The sequence below is a fragment of the Topomyia yanbarensis genome, chromosome 1 (assembly GCF_030247195.1).
Source record: "Topomyia yanbarensis strain Yona2022 chromosome 1, ASM3024719v1, whole genome shotgun sequence".
Taxonomy (NCBI): Eukaryota; Metazoa; Arthropoda; class Insecta; order Diptera; family Culicidae; genus Topomyia; species Topomyia yanbarensis.
The window spans coordinates 36636094-36655347 of record NC_080670.1 but is presented as its reverse complement, the minus strand read 5'-3'; the positions used below and the strand labels follow the sequence as shown (position 1 = coordinate 36655347).

Here is a 19254-nt window from a genome sequence, read left to right as displayed (position 1 = left end):
TGTTCAGCAGTGTTGAAGCCTATACAATTTCACGCAAGTTACTATTTATCGATATTTTGCTTATAAAAAAGATATAATAAATTTTCCGAATTATATACACATGATAAAACACTAACGTAAACGGTTTTGTGGGGTACATTTGTACCCCAGACAAATTTTAAGCAGGCACTGTTAGGTTATTTAAGTGAAACAAATAGATTGCACCAGCTTTAATGGAAGTTTAATAATCAAATTGATTTATGATAAAGTTTGCTTGCAGTTAAAATAAACCGTAACGGAATAACAGGGATTGCAAATAGCTCTGGGGTACAAATGTACCCCACAAAACCGTTGTAGGATTAAAAATATAGAACAACCGAGAAAATTTTCTAATCATAGCTTTTATGAAGGTTTTTTTGGAAAGGAATGTGACGTTTTAATGTAGAAGTCGGTTTTAATACGCTGTTGGAATATGCAGTAATAGACAAAAAATGACACAGAACGCAGTAATAAGGAATTAAACGCAAATAAAACAACTGCGAGTACAGCGGGCAAACGACTGCTAGTACTGGTGACTGAATTGAACTGATTTGATTTCCTTATTTGGCACATAGCAATTGGCTTCTTATGGATATCACAAACATCTCTAGCGACGCCCAAAATTAGTGTTCCATCTTAACACAAAGCATTTTTGGCGAAAAATTATTTTAACGTGCTATAAAAATACAAATATACAAATAAAAATTTATTTCAATTACCGGTTAATTAAGGTCAGTCTACCTTCTCATCCCTCCCGGAGTCCAAGCTAAAATCGTTCCGCCATAGATCCCCTGCAAAAACCAGCCCCACTGTGGATAAATTGTGTTGCTATTGTTTTTTTGGAAATGTTCTTTGAGACCAGCTATTCGAGAAGTGAAACAATTACTAAAAGTGAAAAAGGTGCTCAATGTGGCAGGAGCTAATATCCTACAATTGCAACATATAAAACATGAATCACAGTCATTCGTTACGCGAAACAACATACAACACGCCAACGAATGCGGCAACGTTAACTAAAGCATCCCCGTATATATAGACAACGGCTCTAAACAGGTGCGCTTACACGATTTATCTCTGCCCACTCCTGACATGGCGATAAAAAAAAAGTTTATATCAAGGTACGGAGAAATGGATTTAATAACATTGAGGAACATTTTCCAGGGTAATTCTAATCCTTTTCCTGTGGTGAGAATGCTTGTGAACAAACTAATTCCTTTTTACAAAACCATTTTATGCATATTAACCGAACATGGAACATCTCATCAGACAACACCGGTTATGCACCCAGGGCAGATTCCTATGCGCAAATTCTCCAAAAAACACTGCACCACCTAAAACATTGTACAGAAGTAGCTAAGAAAAGTCCGCCTACCGCTAACAGCACATCGTTATCTTATGCCAAACCACAAAAAGCTTTAAAACCAAGATTTGTGGATCTTACAGAAACAAATATTCACTCAATAAAATACTCCCAGTGTCTGCAATCCAACAACCGGTACCACCAGTAAAGAAACGAACGCAGAAGAGGACGGATACGTCCGTGTGCTTGCATTTCTGTTTGGCGCTGTTCTCTTCGAAAAAGTAGTACATAAAGTAGACAACTCCTCTAAGAACGTTTGTTTTAACAAATGTTAAATATATCGTCGGTTGTCACGGTAAAGATGGACACGTCTATCGATACCAGGACACATGGTAGTGAACTCGGGTGATTCGTAGTTATACTGCCTAAGCTCGACCCTCATTAACAGAAGACAAAGATTAAGCCCGTACGATATTAAGCCTATTCTAATGACCCTGCCACTTCTAGTTTTCCGATCTGTTTACTTCACATCCTTGCTCTCACTTGAGTACTATGGCTCTAATTATCATAAATTTCCCTACCCAGTAATCTCTAGCTAATTGAATGTCGTTAAAATGTAAAAAGAAAATGTGACTAACATAGTCGAAATAAAAAAGGAAAAAAGTTAAATATAAAATAAAGCTCTGGTATCCACAATTTCGAATTCTCAAGTTATTAAATTAAAATGTCTTTCAAATTTTTCTCCGCTTTCATCATATGACAATTTAATAGGGTGAATAATTACAAAGAAATTACAATTCTTATTTTTCTTGCTCTTCTATGAATACCAGACGTTTTCACCCATCTTCCGGATAAAAATTCGGGCCCCCAAACGCGACCCGGGCCCCAGGGCAATTGCCCCGGCTGACCCCCCTCTCATCGGGCCTGGGTAAGGGATCCCGATCAGAATGCAGTAACATGATTATAACAGAATGCAAGTTTCGAAGTAAACTGTGTGATAAATCTGGTCTCGTTAGTTGTTAAAATAATAGAAAATTATATCAAGTAACAGCGCGAGATATGGTTCGAAATGTTTTTGTTCTGTATTTCTGATCGGGATAGGAGTTTTGTTTTAGAGGTAAATGAAGACATAGTTCCAGTTCCAGGTTCCATCTTCAAAATAATTGTAGAAGTGGAGTAAATTTTTTTAAGAAGCTTGTGCGATTCCATACTTATGCGCCCTGGCTTTAAATGTATCAATATATTTTTCAGATTCAAACATACATTTTTAACACATCTTCACATGCCTGCTCTTCACCGTTTCATGAAATTTCTCACATGTCTACTAGAAGCAACATATTATAATAAGGAAATGTTGACGTGGGTTCCCTGGAGTGGATATCTATTTTGCATGTGATGATTTCCTGTGACACTTCCTAGCAGTATCGTCGTATTTCATCGTGAAAAGGAAACGACAGGAAACCTTACGATGAAATACGCTTTTAGAAGGCGCCCACCGAGCCGGTCATCAATTCACCAGCCAGTGTGTGCCTGTGGGGTGGACTGAACGGCGAGAGCTATGAAAAAGATTCTACCAAACTCAATTTGACACTGCAGTGGGGTTTGTCAGAACTCAGAAAAACAATCACGTCGAGGTTAAAACTTTCGGAAGCGAAGCAATCGATAAATCGAAACAAAAGTTTATCCTAAATTCAATTTTGGCCAAACTGTTGCCGATTCGAAACTCAGAAAACGGTTGATTGATTTGGAGTCGTTACTTTTGTGCCTGCTGAAATACATAATTGATAGATACTGGATGGGAACTGAGATGGAAACGAATACGGTGTAGTCGATCATTTTGAAATATAAACATGTGTCGTTTCGGGTAGCATTTGCTATTGATCAGAGTTTACAACTTTCGCATTCGTGAACAGAATAAGGCGATATTTCACCTACTTCGACCAGCAATAAAAAAGCAAACATACGATGTAACATTTTTTGCTCTCCAACTTTTCTCGACAAGACAGCATTGGATCTTATCTGTTCGCGGTATAATATGAAATGATATTTTCGCGCCTAATGTAAAACTGCCGAATAACTAATGGTTTCGCAAAAATTCACAAAAATGAATAGATACAGATCCTTAGAATGAAAATACTGCAATAGTATGGGGAAATAAATTCTATAATGTAATAAATTAATGGGTTTTCTTGAACTTAATTTATCACGAGGTTCGAAGCTGCGAAATTATCACGCTTCCATACTGCATTCTCAGCAAATTCTCGCAATTTCTTGAAAGGTGAAAAGTTGGGTCCGTGCCTACTAAGGATGGAAAAGCTGTGCGATAAACTGCTTGTCGTGAGAATGAGCGAATATTTTAACCTCTGCTATTGATACTAAACTTGAATACATTTGAATCGTTGCCGCTTCAATGGTTTTCCTGCTGAGCAACGCCTGCTCCTGTAGGATTCATTATTAATATAGCTTTCTAGTGAAAGCCTTCGGGGCCTAAATTGGTCGGTGTTAAGTCAGACCGGACTAAGTCTCAAAACATCAAAAAATGAGATAATGATAGCACTGGATAAAGAATTTCTTCAGCTACATTAGACTCTTGTCAGATTTGAAATATGTAACAATAAACAAGAATTATGGCAAAAATTATTTCCAATTATAACGTAAAGAATGCTGCGATTGAAACTTTAAACTCGTTTTTCTCGAAATCAATTTATTGTCACTTAGTCCGGTCTGACTTAACACCGACCAATTGTGAAAAGTATTAGCAATTTTAATGCACGGTTTGGTTTACATAAGTTTTTTTTACGTTTGATCTAAAAAAACATTTCTGGCGTTATATTTGGATGGCTGGATGTTGATGGCAAGGGGCTGGATGTTGTTGGCTCGAATCAAAACTTGTCGAAAGTAAACAAAGTTCATTTCATATCGTCAACCTGGCGCCCAGGTGGTGAAATCAACGGAGTGCTGGAGCGTTGCCAGAAAAATTTTATTTCCAGATCAAATTGTACTAAACTTCCCAGTTTAACTCAGCCGAAATGCTGGCTGGTTCTAATTCGTATTCCGGCTCGGGTGACACAACCGATTCAAGTTAGAATGTTTAAGGGGTACCATTTCGATGCGGCTTAGCCGCATAACCGAGGCCTAGAGGGCGAGGTGGCCACCGACCCGCCGTCGGAAGCAAGCGAACCTGTGACCCACTCGTTTGCCCGGCTTACTCAAACATAGGGGCTATCCCTAGTTTAAGTCCGACTGAGCGGTAGCGAAGTCGGACAGCACGCACAAAAGCGATGTGGCGTAGCCACATTGGGTGCTGGACACAAAATAAAATTGGCAACGCTAGTAAAATGTAAACACAAATGAACACTCCGGATGAACCTATCGTCAATTGACATTTCGACGAGTTTTGATTCGAGCCAATAATATGGGCCCTGGCAAGGATACCAGGTATCTTTTTCAAATGTCTTCACATTTAAAAAAAATGTCGTCATTTGTCTTCAACGGCCAAGATTCTGAATCGGTTCTAGATTTTCAGCCAGAATCTGCCAGAAATCAGTCAGACATCCGAATAAATTTGTCTTCAAAATGAAAAACACCTCTTCACAACATTTCAAATGTCTTCAAAATGAAAACAAATCTTCAAATCTGGCATCTCTGGTTGATGACTCGAATCAAAACGATCAAAACCACTTATATGGCACCCCTATCCCATTTGTATTGAACTGACATAAGTCAACATCTCAGCGGGCACATAAATTATGGGCCCCACTGACAGTTCAAATTGTTCTGCTTGTTTTGCTCGAAGCTCGAATTTCACTAGTAAGATACCGTACGGCATGAGTCAATTTTTAGACATTTGCAAAAAGCGAAAATATTGGATAGCTAATTGAAGAAATGTGTTGTTTTGGACATGTCGGTGAATAACAAAAACTTTACACCATGGTGCACCAACAAATTAAACGAACTCGACTATCATAAAATTGTATCGAATGAAATTGATTCTATTTATTGTGGATCGACCCTAACGCGACGTTTTAGATGTTGGCATAGAAATCATGGCGGCGTAGCAGATACCTGATCAAAACTTGTCGAAAGTAAACAAAATTCATTTCGTAGCGTCAAACTTGCGTCCAGGTGGCGAAATCGTTAGAGTTCAATGGGGTGCTGGAGCGTTGCCAGAAAATTTTTATTTCCCAGATTAAATTTTAGGAAACTTTCCAGTTAAGCTCAGCCGGAACGTATTCCGGCTACAGTAACATTACCGATTCTAGTTAGAGTTAGAACTAGGGTTCGTCGCGGTGCGGATGTGGGCGGTAAATGGATTGTCCGCACCGCAACCGCAAAAAAATATCAAAACCGCACCGCTTACCGCAACCGCACTTTATTTACCGCACCGCACCGCGCGGTAATGCGGTAAATGCGGTAAATTATTTATGTTTTTAAAAAATGTGTTGAAAAATTGTTCATTTGTATAACCACATATAATAAAATGTTATTCTTATTTACACGAAATTTAACTTTAAGAGACTCCTCAGAATGTAATGTTTAAGAAAAAATCAACTTTTGCATTTTCTATTAATAAAACTCCGTACATTTAAAATGCAAGCATTATACATTCAAAAACGTTGTACTGCAGTAATAGGAAAACTTTTATTTTAGCAACCCTTCAGTTAATTGAAAAAATGTAATGAAAATGTAATAAGAAATGAGGTTTTTTTTTCTTTAAATTGTCATATTTTCAATGTGTTTGACATATGAAAATGAAATGGATGATTTTCGCATTTACGTAGTAAAAACCACCTTTCTTTCTTAAAGGAATTTCAACAACAAAAATTTAAAGTCGAAATACCAGTACTTATATATAGTAGCGCATATATTCCAATACAGTGAAATAAAAACATTGTATTTCATCAATAAGAACGACGCCATATTTGACGAAAAAAATTGCTCTATACATTACATCTAATCAGGAGTCCGGTCTCAACCGGTACAGAATTATTGAACATTAGAAAAACTGCTAAAAATGTATGATTTGTAACATACAGCAGAAATGTTATTAAAAATAGGGGGTTTTATGGACAAAATATCCCAAAACTCTAACTTCCGCATTTTTCAAGAAACATGTATTCTCATTCAGAAACTAAGATTACTCCCTTTAAAAATATATGAAGTGTAATTTTCTAAAGGCTAGTTCTAGAAAGTTCTAGCATTTAATATATTTTCCTATAATATTTTCCCAAAGAACCAATGGCAAAAACTTCAATTAAAGTGGACGGGAGTCAAACGATGTGGTATTTGGCAAAAATAGTTTCAAAAAAGCTACAAAATAGTCTTAACCCTCCAGCACACGCGCCGTTGTATTTTGTGAAACGCCTTCCGAAACTCTAGCGAAATCTTCTTTCAGCAATAGCGGCTGCTCATTCGGGGAACCTCACTCGCGCGAATGTGCTGGAGGGTTAACTGAAAAATATTAGGACATAGTTTGGTAGAAAACTATCGTAAATTTGAATGGAAGTACGCGAAAAAAAGTTATGTAGCATACTTTTTGAGAAAGAGTCCAATAAAGTTGACTCACATTGAATTTACACAGCAATCAAAGAAGACAGAAATACGATGTTGATGAACGAGTGATAGAATAATCATCCTAATTTGGACCTCTCCTTATTTTGGACGATTTAATACATTTGTATCCTTTACTGCCAATTACTTCAAATTCGTTTGGTTTGATGAAAATAATTATATTCTTTGGGTTGTGTTTGAGTCCCAGCATAATTAGTTTATCTCTAATTTCTTTAAATTAATCAAAATTCACAGTTGAAAAATTGATATCGGAAACGATTCATAATTCAACGATTTCCAACAGAAATCGAGAGAAGTGATGCACTTTTAAATTGGATTTAAGAGTAAAAATTTATTGTTTTTAAATGATCTAATAATTTTGTCTCTATTTGGATCTTGCATTTTATGTATTTGAAATGGTTAGTTTGTGAAGTCTTACTTAGTATAAAATAACTAGTGTCCAAAATATGTCGTAAAAATAATGGCGTCAAAATATTTCGGACACAGCTAGATTTTCTTTCGTAATAGCAGTCCGTTTATCAATTTAGAATAACCAAAATTATCACTTTATGAATTTTTTTTCGCGGTGCGGTTGCGGTAAAACCGCGCGGTAAAAGCTCTTTCCCGCACCGCATCTGCGGGAAAAAATGTCTTACCGCACCGCAGATTTTGCGGTGCGGGTGCGGTAAATACCGCGCGGTTGCGGTAATTACCGCAACCGCGACGAACCCTAGTTAGAACCAGTCCGACTCATTTCCGGTTCAAACTTTACTGGATTCCGGTAACCATCCGTTACCCTTCCTGAACCTCTCTTGAAGATTATTGAGAGATTCACTGAAACATACACGCCGCAACAACTGCTTCCTAAATGCCGCTGTATTGTTGCCAGTAAGCTTTTGGTATAACTAGCACTTGTATTTGCTATTTGCGCTTGAAATTAAGTATGTAGCGGTAGTAATAAGCCTCCCATTTTGGTTTAAACACAAGGACAGTTTATAAAACAGAATTTCATGGTTAGTTTATCTCATTTAACCCATTTTATCAATCCTGTAATCTAAAAAATACTTTTTAATTGTACTGAACGTGGTGAATTTGGCACCACTTGCACCTGGTATAATCAACCTGCACAAAACGTTGCATAACGCAGGGCTCTTTTTTGGAACAACATGCGTTATCATTCAGCCCTTCGTTATACAAAATCGCGATATTATGACAGATGGGCAAAGCGCGGTGTTTCATGGAGCGCGGCCGTTCCTTTCAATCGGGAAAGGCCGCGTGGAATTTTGCGGAAATGCGACAAGCTTAACCAAGGGCTGCACACCGAAGCGGCGCAAAGCCGCTGAGGATCCGCCGGGCGAGGTGGCCGTCGACCCGCCGTCGGAGCAAGCGAACCTGTGATCCACTCATCTGCCCGGCTTACTCAAACATAGGGGTAATTTTATCTAGAATCGGTTTTTTCACTGGAGCCGGAATTCAGGCTGAGCTTAAGGTTGCACAGCGAATGCGCAAAATTCGCAAACGAAAAAAGCAGTATTTTTCCACACCGTATGTCAGATCTTCATAAAAATCAATCAGCGTGTGTAGAATGTTGTTACAGTACTGCTGATTGATTTTTATGAAGATCTGACATATAACTCGCTTCACCCCAAATTTCTCCAATAACTCAAGTATGAAGTTAAACCTGGTTGTGCTTCTTAAAAAGAGACTGAATGCGGCTAATGAAAAGTAGTAATTCTTATGTGTAAAAATCCGGGTAATCTATAAATGATAGTAGGAATGATCGCACGAAATATTTGTATTACCCCCGTTTTACCCCAATTCTTCACACAATTCAAATGTGGAGTTATACCATACTCAACATTTTAGAAAGAGGCTTAAAGCGGCTGATGGAAATGAGTTATTCGTATGTTAAAATTCAGGGGAATCTATTGGAGATAGTAAGAATAACCGTACGAAACGTGCGTATCTGATTTATCCCAATTCTTCCCATATCTCAAATGGTAAATTAAACCTGGCTGTGCTTCTCTGAAAGAGGTTGTATCCGGCTTTCCAAAAGTAGCAATTATTATATAAAAAATCCTGGGAATCGATTGAAGATAGTGAGAATGACCGTACGAAACGAGATACCCGTTTTACCCTGATTATTCACATTTGGGATTTTCGATCGATTGACACCGGTGTAGTGGATTGCACTGGTTTTGCCCTTTCTAGCAGAAGTGTCAATGGAACATACCCAGTTTTCTGCACTTCTGCTAGAAAGTGCAAAAACGGTGCAGTTTCAGTGCACTCCACTACACCGGTGTCAATCAATCGAAAACCCCAATTATGTATGTGTGAAGTTACACCTTACTCATCATGTCAGAAAGAGGCTGAAAGCGGTTCACTAAGGCTGTGAACCATATTGCGATTTTCTTTGACTTTTAGTTAAAATTTGACAGTTCGAAAGTTATTTTCTCTTGAATGGAAAAATTAACCCGAGAGAGCGAACCATTTCAAAAGTTGACATATGGATAGTTATTTAGAATTGACAGCTGCGATGACCACAAGTTGGTAGAGGTGTGAACATTTGTCGATATTTTAAAATTAGTTTTTTTCTTATTACATTAAGTATGGCAGTCATAGCCACGAAAAGTAAACATCCACATCCTGAAATAACTCAAACAAATCTTAACACAACACGTTATCGTTTCCATCTTTATCCCTTAATTTTGTATTGAAAAATACTGATAACCTCAATTAGGTACAGGAAATGTTTCCACATTTTTATTCTGCATCATGGGCAAAATTTTAACTATCGAGCTGTCAAATTTAACTATCGCTCTGTCAATTTTAACCATGCTCCAGAGTAGGGTTATTTTGCAAAAAACTTTCGAAGTGTCAGATTTTAACTAAAAGTTAAAAATTTCACCAAATGGTTCACAGCCTAAACTAGTTTTTCTTATGTAAAACAGTTCAGGGAATCGATTGAACATACTTGGAATAACCGCCCGAAACATATTTATCCGTTTTACCCCAACTCTTTCCCTTATACAAGTATAAAAGTATACCTCACAGTTTACAATGAGGCTGATAAAAAGTAATTTTTATATTAAATAGTCCAGGGTATCAATTAACGGTAGCTAGTAGTCCACACGAAACATCTGTAACTGTTTTACGCTCAGTTCCTCTCATAACTCAATTGTGAAATTCTTCCTGGCTGGCCGTGCAGCTGATGAAAAGTAATTCTTAGGCACAAAAAATAGTCAGGTTTAACTGAAAACACAAGATATGATCAGAAGTAGGGTAAAACGGGTTCACACGTCTCGTACGGTTATTTTAACTATTTGTAATCAATGTTTATGGTTTAAGTAGATAAGAAATATTACTTTTTATATGCCGCAATCAGTAAGTCAGGTTTAACGTCAAACTTGAGTTATGGGAACTGGGGGTAAACGGGTCGCATGATTCGTGCGATCGTTTTATTTATCTTCAACCGATTTGTCGAACTGGTTTATATAAGGATTAATACATTTGATCAGTCGCATTCAGCCTCTTTCTGACCAGATTTCATTACACACTTGAGTTATGAAAAGAATTGGGGTAAATCAAATAAACAAGTTTCATGCGGTCCTTCTATTTTCAATTGACTCCCGGAACTTTTTACATAGTAATAACTACGATGAGCCGAATTCGACCTCTTCCTCAAATATAAAACCTAGTTTAACTTTAATCATCAATTATAGGAAGAATACGGGGCAAAACGGATTTACACATTTCATGCGATTGTTCTGCCTATCTGTAATCGATTTCTATGACCATTTACATAAGCAATACAACTATTGCAGACTTCTCTCGAAGTATATTGTCATGTTCAACTTGCCTCTTGAGTTTGAGAAATAGTGGGGTAAAACGGGTTTACACGTTCCATGCTGTCACCCTATATATCTTCACTCGTTTCTTTGGACTTTTTTACATAAGAAACACTACTTTTGATCAGCGGCATTGTGCCGGCTTCCGATGTGTTGAGTAAAGTTAAACTAAAAACCCAACATTTGGGGAGAGTTATGGTAAAGCGGATTAAAATGTTTTATGCAGAAAATTCTACTATATTCTATATACATTTTTTTATTTCGATTATAGAGGTTTTAACCTTAAGGTCATTCGCCTCTTTGGGTTAGTAAGATCTCTTATGGAAATTTTCTAACCCTATGTGCGGGGTCAATCGATTTACCAACTACGCTACGGCCACCCCCAACTCTCTTCTATAGAATCCTTGGACTGTTTTATATAAGAAGCACTAATTATGGTAGCCCGGATTCAGTTTGCTTCCAAGCTATATAGCCAGTAATAAAAAAAACTATATAGGGTAATCAGAGCAAGACAAGCATAAAAGCCTACTTTGCGGTCATTTCAAATACATGCACTTGATTCTCCAGACATTTTTACATTAAAAGTGCACATTTTCGATAACCGCACTTACTGTTCGATCGCGCTATTGACTAAAGTCGCGTTTTTGATACTTTTTTCCCACTGTGCGCTGTCTAAATGTGCCATTTCTTCCCATAACCTCACTTTCTCCAAGGAATCGGATAGAATTTGTGGAAAAAATGTAGAAAAAAGGTGAAAATTTGGCCTTCTTTAGGTAAGAAATACAAATCCATAACGGCCAGTCAGTCTTCTCTAAGTAATGGAATGAAGTTTTACTGGAATTTCTCATTACGGAATGAATAGGGGCATGGGTTCACAGGTGTTGTGCGGTCATTCTAACTAGAAAAACTCTAGAAAGAGAACTGCTGAGACTCCATTTTGGATCGATTGGATTCGCGTTTGGCTGTCAAAAATGAATCCAATCGAACATTGCCTATCCTTATAACATTGGACGTGTTGCCATACAATGCCGGGGCATACGTTGCCAAAAATGTTGTTTTTCTCTCCGCAGTTCTCTTACTAGAGTTTTTCTAATTCTAACTATCTGCAATCGTCCCTTGGTACCTTTTAATATAAGAAAATCTACTTTAGAACAACCATATTCAGCCTCTTTCTAAGATGTACAGCCCGCTTTAATCGTAAAAAATTGGGTTAAAATTGGTTGAAACATTTCGTTCGTTTACCACAAAGTTCAATAGAATTCCTGGACTTTTCTACATAAGGAATACGAACTATGATCAGCCGCATGCATCTTTCGTATGTTATATAGCCAGGCTTTAACATAAAAAGGGTGCAAAACAAAAATTATAACGTAACGTGCGGACGTTATAAGTACCTACAATCAGTTTTTTGGGACTTTTTCACATAATATACTTATTAGTAAATTGTTCCCAGCCTTCTTTGATGCTTTTCCCCACTGTACACTGTAAACTTCGTTATGTGACATGCGAAGCAGTTTACAGTGTTGTATTATGTCTGTCCATTCCTACAGACTCCAACTAAGCTCATACCGATCATTCAGAGAGCTCGTATGTGGACGTATTGAACTGGGAGCCTAGATTAGGTACTAAAACGCCGTAACGAATTTTTCACTTGTTTCATCAGTTTTAGCGAATGCATATTAGCGTACATGACAGTGTAACGATGAATCGATCCCGGTTGGAGCTCGACTGGCTTAAAACACGAGCATCGCGTATCTTGTAGGGTTAACGTGTAGAAATCGAGGCGCTTATGTGTCTACTATCGGCGGTTTTAAACCCGGTTCGGACGATACATCAGCTCAATTGAGTAAAACGTCAACGTCACGTCACCGTTTCGTCAGGATAAGTTGATACCGTTGATGTTTGGTTTGATTGCCTCCATTTAACTATATGTAACTAATTTTGACGCCCGTTGACGTACTGTAGCGGTGACGGTAGCCTTACGTATCGCTTAAATCGTACTTTATTCATTATAGGCTATACACTATTTCGATTTAGCTGAATAGCACTCCTGCCTAATTAGGCACCTTTCATCCGTGAAGCCTCGGCTATCTGTCGCTTATTTTCAAAGCGAAAACTCCCCCACTGCCAATCATCAACTTGTTTTCACACAAATCACTGGCAAAAAACCGCGCTTTGCATCCCGTGTACGGATTCATTTTGATAAGGTCTAATTAACTTGCACCGCGTCCCGGCTGTACTAGCAATAACCATCTTTCTCTCTCTCACACATTTCAAACCAAACCAAAGCATGAAAACTACTTCACTTACAAGCTCATGGACGGACAGCTCGTGTAATGTAATAGCTACTGCCGACCGGTGTCAGCCATCAGACGAAATTGCATTCTCGGAACCACGCAACACGTGAAAGCTCGGAACATAGGCTCTTGTGTGTGTTTTTGTTTGCTTTGTCTCAAAACTGTCACCACGATAATTCCACGTATCACTGTTTCACTGGTACCACCATTAAACCGACTGGTATACGATTCCGCCCCGCAACAAACTTTCCTTCCTGTTTCGGTGCGGTTATTACTGTCCGGCCAAAAACTTGCTTCAATCACGTATGACCGAGCGAGCCCCGCAAAACAATCAATGTACCTACGGTCGCGATTTGGCCGAAGGAAACTCACGTCATCGTATTGGATATCCCGGCTCAGCTGCTGCGAATGCGTACGTTTTTCGTTTTTTTTTTCTTTTCTTCTTCGTAGGTATATTCTCTCTCCCGTGTGTGTAGATCAATTGTTTGCTATCGGCTTCTTTACGATTCACCCGAAACGGCAAGCCATATGCAGAGCGCTAAAACCACCGAAATGTGAGCCACGCGCACGTTTGAGATGCTTTGCCTGCACGCTGCTGCTGGTGCTGCTGACTGTGGCGCTGCTGATGGAGGGGGGGATCGTGTCGAGCAGCGTGCCGTGGCTGGATATTTGGCTCTCCTCGCTCTGGCCTACGTATGCAAGGGGTAGACGAGGTAAAACGGACCGCTGAAATTTGTGCGCTTTTCTTGAAGATAGCAGGAAAATCTGGGTAAAATCATTTCAGATCGAAGTTGGTAGTAAACCTACCCTAGAAAGCATGATAATCATATATACAATGCAGCCCGAGAAATACAAAAATCAAATATAATTGGTTTTGTAACCTTCATGCACAAAATGGTTTAAATTTAATTTTCTCCTTGTGGAATATTATTGTAAAGTGAATTGTATTACTATATCTCGAATTCATTGTGATCTCAATTGCACTCAGATCTTCTGTGCCTGCTAGACTTCACAAATGACTGAAGTTTGCTTCTTCTGAACACATTTCGTATTTCGTTTATTGGATTTAGCATCTATCTGTGAGCACGTCGATTCTGTCAGATACTGATCATACGAAGTCGAAACGCAATTGCACACTTTCCAAAACAACAATAATGCACTAACTGCCGCAATTTGTGTTGCTATTTCCTCCCCAATTTTATTTTAAAACAATTTTTTAATAATTTCGAAAAAAAAATTTTTAATGAGTTGCTTCTGAGCCCCTTAAGGGTGTATTTTGCCCCGCCTTCCCCTACTTATGTGCTGTTTTATGCCGGTTGGAAAATAGGATGATTACAAGCGTGTCTTTTTCGCGTGTACAAGTAGGCTGGGGCAATTTGTGTTTTGGTTCTGGTTCAAAGAAGTTCTCTTCGTATACCGATGTATGAAGCACATTTCTTTCTAATTTGTATTCGAGCTGACAAATCGGAACCGAAATCGAAATATCGAATCGAAATCAGACCCGTCAAATATTAGGTGGGTCTTTTGATTATGACTGCATAGAATAAGTCTTGTACTGGCAACATTTGACACAAGTTAGTAATTTAGTCGAGTTATTTATATTTCGCCTTTGTCTCATCAATAACTGACTCTAACCTAGCGTCTGGTAGTCTGAAATTAGAAAGTTAGTGTCAAATACTGATGTAATAAAGTCCCAACACAAATATCTCGTCATTTTAACATGCTCTTTAAGCTCAAAATAAGTTTAATCCAATGATTTTCTTAGGAAGAAATATAGCGTAGTACCAACGATCTATTTGTTAGCCGAAAACAATTCAACCTCTCTAAATAGAACTTGTTTAATTGGGGCACATCGATAGTAAACTGATCTTTTTTGTAGCCAATCTTTTGTTGTGAACAAAAGAGTGGCTTCAAACTTTAGATTAACTTCTATCTCGCACAAAGTTAACACCCGATACTGATGAAACTTGAAACTCATTGAAGTTAGTTTTTATGCCCTTCCTGGACGACATAATTTTTATTCATTTTTCTGTCCAGGGTGAAGTAAACTTTCAAATAAAATTTTCTCAAAGTTTAATCAAGATAAATGCACCTCGAGTGTGAGTATCAATGTTGATCGGCATTTGTTTTGCCTTCGGTAGAGTAGAATAGAGTCAAATAGGTATCGGGGTACAGTAGGAATAGGGCATCTTTGCTATCTTATTGCAGATGTCGCTCATGTTGCGTGAATTAGATACACGGTAGAGAGAACATCTTTCACGACTGCCATTTTGGCTGTTACCGTGGATCAGCTGTATTAATTATGGCGTCGTTTATGTTTTCGTGTGTTGTTCTGCGAAAACGTATTGTCTTTCGTCCTCAGCACAGTTCATTTAATCAATGTAAAAAATGTCAATGAGTTTTTTCTTACGTAAAAATATTGCGAGTATTGTGTTGGTTTTTCAATATTTTTGTTCTTAAAAAATACGAATATCAACATGAAACATACGCTTGGGGCACGATAGGTCAGTCGTTTGGGGACACAATAGGTCATTACTATAAAATAAATTATATTATTATTTTGACAGTAAAATTGTGCGTAATTTCGTGCGAAAAGCGCCAATACGAAGTGTAGAGGACATGAAGAACGCAATCGCATCTGTTCAAGATGGCGCCAGTATTCGATCAGTCGTTCCAAACACTACGTGCTCGTGTGAAAGGGAAGTGCTTGTCAGCCAGGCCCGTAGCCAGGAGTTTATTTCGGGAGGGGCTTAAAAATTATTGTATAAAGCTTTTTTATTTCGATTATACAGGTTTTAACCTTATGGTTATTCGCCTCTTTTTGGGTTAGAAAATTTCTTTAGAAAAATTTCTAACCCTACATGTGCGGGATTGATGAACGAACCGTGATGAGCTGCGTAAAAGGTAATCAATTTACCAACTACGCTTTACCCGCCCCTGCATAAAGCTTTTAGTTCTAATTACTTCATATTGTCACTAGAAACTAAACGAAATTTTGAAAAGTTCTTAATGAAAACAAAGCCAAATCTAAGACAATCCATGTTCTTTGTCACAAGAAAGGCTATAGTACATCAACGAATTATTGATGTTTAATTTGATTTTTTATTATTTATTTTTATTTACAAGTTACAATTTACTCTTGTTGCAACAATGGATATTCTAGAGTTCTCAGTATTTATGCGCTAACCGAATATGACAATCCTTGACGGTGCTGGAAAACGCAAGGTGTTCTAAGCTACACGTTTAAAAGGTGTAGATGACGCTAAATCGAAATGAGTAGAAAAATATCCATAAAATGTTCGATCGAAGAGAATGTCGAAATTTGCACAAAATCTTCTGATTTAGCAAACGAATTGTAGATGGTTCAACTTCTATTTTCTTGATCTGGCGTCCTGTAACTATTACCAGTTCTAATGCATCATGCTAACATAATTTTTTGGCATACCCCAGTTAGGAAGGAGGATCTTTGGTGATCAATAGGATCAAAATATATGGGTCATTCCACGTCTGATTTACACTCAAAATTTGAATTCCTTCCAATTTTTTTTCTTGCATTCATTAGTTAAAGTAATTGACACGTATTTTTTATTTTGGCTGAATATGATTTTTTTCAAGTTATTAGTTTTTGAACTTTTGAAGTTTATAACATTGAACATTTTTCAATCACTTATAACTTATATGGAAAAAAATATTAAATAAAAAAGTTGTGTACTCAATGAGCTTACTGAAAAAAATAGCAATTTCTTTTTGTTATATAACTTATGAAATTTGCAATTGTTTGAAACAAATTGAATTTTTTAAAGTTGGACCAATTTTTTACTTATTATTTTCTTTAAATATTAAAAATCATGTTAAAATAATTGTGCAAAAATTTGGGAGTGGATATCAAAATACTTTGCGAGATATTACAATTATAAACTTAAAACAAGGCAATTTTACACCAAACGCCTAGTGATAGGCCTATTGTAATTGAAATATCTCGTAAAATACTTCGAATTTCTTTCTGAAATTTGTACACAATCTTCTCGATATAATTATAAATTATTTGAAAAAGCTAAAAAGATTTGTTTGGCTCCACCCTGAAAAAAAATTTGTTACTAATATTTGCATAATACATAAATTATTTAACAAAAACAAATATTACAAAAAAAAATCCGCCGAGATCTTCCGAAAACGCAGCTTTTATTATTTAATGCTTTTTTCCAGAAATCTAATAGTTTCTCAGTTATGAGGGAATGAAAAATGTCCAATTCTATTAAATTTATAAAACTTTAAAAAATCACTATATTATTAAAAGTCGATATTTGTATGTATGTGATTTATGGACTCCCAAACGGCTTAACCAATTGCCGTAAAAATTTATGCATATTGGTGGGGATTATCTGCCTACAAGAAGGCGCTTCGGAACAAATTATGGTTTCCTTTTATTTCGTTGAAAGTCGCATCAACGTGCGATGGGTATTAGCTAGTACTTTATAAAGTTCAAAAACTCATAACTTGAAAAAAAAAAAGTCAAATTCAGCCAAAGTAAAAAAATCGTGTCTATAATTTACAGCTAAAGAGTGCAAAAAAATTGAAGGGAACTAAAATTATAGTTGTAAATCGTGGAATGACTCGCATTCTGCAAATTTAAGACTTTTTTGGGGGTATTCTCATGTTAAAAGCAAATATTTTCTAAAGTCCCCCGAAATCAAAATTATTTTGATTACATAACTATATTAAGAAGATTATGTGAAAAATTCAGAATGGAACTCGAAGTGTTACGAGACATTTCAGTTATAACAGGCCTTTCGCTGGGCGTTTAGTGTAAAATTGCCATGTTTTATGTTTATAATTGTAATATCTCGCAAAGAATTCCACTGCCAAATTTTTACACAATCTTTTTAACACGATTTTAATACTTAAAGAAAATAATAAATAAAAAATTTGGTCCAGCCTTAAAAAAATTCAATTTGTTTCAAGTAATTGCAAATTTCATAAGTTATATAACAAAAAAATTGTGATTTTTTTTGGTAAGCTTATTTGAAAACGCAACTTTTTTATTTAATATTTTTAATATTTAAGCGCACATTGCTCTAATCTATTACAGAAATTCAATTTGCGTATGATTTAACTAACTTTCTTTATTCAGGCCAATATCTAGCATAAAATGAGTTTTGTTAGATACCATTACTAGCGATAAATGTTAATTTTGGGACAGTTTTTGTACTCAGTTTTCTATGAAACTTCTAATTTTTTATTATACAATTCGTTTACTTGAGTCGGTTCAATGCATTAGCTAAATGAAGCCTTGAGTCTTTAATATATTTCCACGATGTAAACAATGAAAATGATAAAACGCTAATGGTTGTCCAACAGATCTCGTGCGATTGACCTGTTTACTGATTGAGAAATATTTTTCATAACCAACCGCGTCTTGGTGGTCGTTCATATCTATCTTGTACACTTCCGTATTATTATCGTGGTCACTGCCATGGACATGGCAGTTCGCGAATATCTGATTTCATTTTTGTTTTGTCCCCTTACGGGCCACCAGTGTCGACTTCCTCAATGATGATGCTGACTGTTAATTTTGAGATACTAGACGCAGTTTTTGCCGTCAATATTATATGACCAGCAGCCACAAATTTGGCAATTGTTTGTTTTTCAGGTAATCGTATTGGAGACTATGGATGTGCAAAGATGTAACGTGTATGATGATATTATCGCATTGCGTTTTGTGCGTGCAGGGTCAGCTAGGACGAAATCCTAGCTGACCCTACCCGTCTAATTCCTAGATGTGTCCTTTATAATAAATTACATTTTTTCCAAATGTGACAGGAATCTTTTAATGGCCACGGTTCAAAGAAGTTAAGTTTGTTTATTGGGGCTTTAACCTCCTGGTCGTTCGCCCGCGGTTCAAGTAAGAGGTATCAGATCTTGTAGCCGAACATTGATTTTCTCATCATCCATATATATGAGAATCAACCACGTGTTACAAGTTGCAAAATGACTGGTTTCGCCTAGGCTAATTTGTTGAGTAACATAAGTACTGAATGCCTGACAAGGTAGAACTCGTTAAAGGCGATGTTCGTAAGCATAACCTCTATTTTCACCTTCAGCAAATATTTCCCATCATGAAATTCGGTTATGTAAAAATTCCAGAAGTCAATAGCCTCCACGTTTGGCTGGAGCACCACTTCTTGCTTCTACGATTCAATCATCCGACGGATCACCCCAGCAAGAATTAAAGTAACAGTTT

The 19254-nt window shown here is 37.0% G+C and overlaps 1 protein-coding gene across 4 annotated transcripts in view; it reads right to left on the bottom strand.

Moving 5' to 3' along the window:
- LOC131677380 (uncharacterized) overlaps nt 1–19254 on the bottom strand; it is a 57532-nt gene that overhangs the window by 12525 nt on the left and 25753 nt on the right. The window contains exon 1 of one of the 4 annotated variants that reach the window (XM_058957167.1): nt 13027–13607. The exons of 2 other annotated variants lie outside the window; for them this stretch is intronic. The gene's annotated coding sequence lies outside the window, so the exon portion shown is untranslated. Of the gene's footprint in view, nt 1–13026; nt 13608–19254 lie in introns of those variants that run through there. One more of the 4 variants, XM_058957170.1, reaches the window with a different exon arrangement.